At 42.8% G+C, this 2,881-nt stretch overlaps 1 protein-coding gene across 1 annotated transcript in view; it reads right to left on the bottom strand.

Annotated features, from left to right (window-relative positions):
• Positions 1-2,425, bottom strand: part of LOC122560286 (pyruvate dehydrogenase [acetyl-transferring]-phosphatase 1, mitochondrial-like) — a 10,109-nt gene extending 7,684 nt beyond the window's left edge. Inside the window, exon 1 of the mRNA XM_043710836.1 lies at positions 2,255-2,425. The gene's annotated coding sequence lies outside the window, so the exon portion shown is untranslated. The remainder of the gene's footprint in view (positions 1-2,254) is intronic.
• Between the last annotated feature and the right edge of the window lie 456 nt (positions 2,426-2,881).

Below are 2,881 nucleotides of genomic sequence, written 5' to 3'. Positions count from 1 at the left end.
GCATGGATAGGATAAATAGACAAAGTCTTTTCCCTGGGGTTGGGAGTCCAGAACTAGAGGGCATAGGTTTAGGATGAGAGGGGAAAGATATAAAAGAGACCTAAAGGGCAACTTTTTCATGCAGAGGATGGTACGTGTATGGAATGAGCTGCCAGAGGATGTAGTGGAGGCTGGTACAATTGCAACATTTAAGAGGCATTTGAGTGGGTATATGAATAGGAAGGGTTTGGAGGGATATGGGCCAGGTGCTGGCAGGTGGGACTAGATTGGGTTGGGATATCTGGTCAGCATGGAAGGGTCGGTTTCCATGCTGCACATCTCTATGACTCTATATCCCATACGAATAGTGAGGACCCCCTGTATTAAAGTAAAAGTCGCCCTGGCACTGATAAGTGGGAACTGTCTACCATTATTCAGTCTGAAAAATAACCACTAAGCATGACCTGAAGTGATGAAAGGTTAGAGTCCTGAAACATTAATTCCACCTTTCTCTCTCACTGATGCAACCTGACCAGCTGAGTATTTCCAGAACTTTATTTCTTTTAGATTTCAGACATCCAGTATCTGCAATACTTGGTGTTTTTTGTCATACTTTATAAAAGTCTAAGCTGGAACTGATTTTCCTATTTGATGAACTTTGATTTTGTCAATCAACCTTTTATGTAGAAACCAAAAGAACTGCGAATGCTGTAAATCAGAAATAAAAACAGAAGTTCCTGGGGAAGCTCAGTAAATCTGGCAACATCTGTAAAAAGAAATCAGAGTTAACATTTCGAGTCCAATGACCCTTCCTCAGTTCTGTTAAAGGTTTCCTTATATTCTACTTAGATAATACCCATCACATCCTTTTATCAACCTTCATTGTTCCTTATATTCTACTTAGGTAATACCCATCACATCCTTTTATTAACCTTCATTGTTTCTTTATTAAGATATTAAGAGCCATAGACAATAGACAAAGGGTGCAGGAGTAGGCCATTTGGCCTTTCGAGCCACACTACCATTCATTATGATCATGGCTGATCATCCACAATCAGTATCCTGTTCCTGCCGTATCCCCATAACCCTTGATTCCATTATCTTTGGGAGTTCTATCCATCTCCTTCTTGAAAGTATCCAGGGACTTGGCCTCCACAGCCTTCTGGGGCAGAGCATTCCATATATCCACCACTCCCTGGGTGAAGAAGTTTCTCCTCAACTTTGTTCTAAATTGCCTACCCCTTATTTTTAAACTGTGTCCTTTGGTTCTGGACTCACCCATCAGTGGAAACATGCTTCCTGCCTCCAGAGTGTCCAATCCTTTAATAATCTTATATGTCTCCATCAGATCCCCTCTCATCCTTCTAAACCCAACTGTATACAAGCTCATTCGCTCCAATCTTTCAACACATGATAATCCCGCCATTCCAGGAATTGACCTCGTGAACCTACGCTGCACTCCCCCAATAGCCAGAATGTCCTTCCTCAAATTTGGAGACCAAAACTACACACAATACTCAAGGTGTGGTCTCACCAGGGCCCTGTACAGCTGCAGAAGGACCTCTCTGCTCCTATACTCAATTCCTCTTGTTATGAAGGCCAGCATGCTATTAGCTTTCTTCACTGCCTGCTGTATCTGCATGCTTGCTTTGATAGAGTTACACAGTGCGGCAACAGATCCTTAGGTCCAACTCATCACAGGTTTCCTAAACTGAACTGGTCGCATTTGCCCGTGTTTTGCCCATATCCCTGGAGACTTTTCTTATCATCTGCCTGCCCAAATTTCTTTTAAGTCTTGTAATTGTACTTACCTCTACCATGCCTTCTGGCGGCTTGATCCACATGTGCACCATACTCTGTGTGAGAAGAAATGCCCCTCAGGTACCTTTCAAATCTTTCCCCTTTCATCCAAATTGTTTATATAAATGATGAATAACAGTGGACCCAGCACTAATTGTTGCAGCACACCACTGGTCACAGGCCTGCAGTCTGATTAACTACCCTCTACCACCACCTTTTGTCTCCTACCGTAAAGCGAGTTTTGTAACCAGTTGGCTAGATCTCGCTGGATCTCATGGAACCTTGCTAACATCCATGTAGGCAATATCTATAGCTCTGCCTTCATCTATCTTTTTGGTCACCGCTTCAAAAAACTCAATCAAGTTTGAGAGACACAACTTTGTACACAAAAAGCTAAACTAACTATCCCTAATCAGTCTTTGCCTTTCCAAATGTACGTAGATCCTGTTTCTCAGAATCCCCTCCAATAACTTACCTACCGCTGACATCAGGCTGATCGGTCTGTACTTCCCTGGCTTTTCCTTGCATCCTTGCTTTAATGTTGCCACATTAGCCATTCTCCAGTCTTCCAACACCTCACCTGTGGCTGTCAACAAGACAAATATCTCTGCTCAGGGCACTGCAATTTCTTCCCAAGGTTCCCATAATATCCTGCGACAAACTTTATCAGGTTCCGGGGACTTATCTACTTTTATGAGTTTTAAGACCTCCAGCATCAGTAATGTGGACTCTTTTCATGACATTGGAAAAAAACAGCTGGTCAGGCAACATCCGAGCAGCAGGAGAGTTGATGTTTCGAGCATAAGCTCTTCATCCTGATTATTTCTACATCAAGATGAAGAGCTTTTGCTCGAAACATTGACTCTCCTGTTCCTCGGATGCTGCCTGACCAGCTGTACTTTTCCAGCACCACCCTTTTTGATTCTGATCTCCAGCATCTGCAGTCCTCACTTTCTCCTCGTTTCATGACATCACAACTTGTTTCTCCAAGTTCTCTAACTTCCATGTCTTTCTCCATAGTTCTTTGGAGATTTTGATTTTGCACCAAGACACAGAAATTAAAATCAAAGTGAACTACCTGGCACTTAACCACCTTAAAGTG

Source organism: Chiloscyllium plagiosum, chromosome 20 (assembly GCF_004010195.1).
Source record: "Chiloscyllium plagiosum isolate BGI_BamShark_2017 chromosome 20, ASM401019v2, whole genome shotgun sequence".
NCBI classification, from domain to species: domain Eukaryota; kingdom Metazoa; phylum Chordata; class Chondrichthyes; order Orectolobiformes; family Hemiscylliidae; genus Chiloscyllium; species Chiloscyllium plagiosum.
The sequence above is the reverse complement of the archived record's forward strand: the minus strand, read 5'-3'. Positions and strand labels throughout refer to the sequence as shown.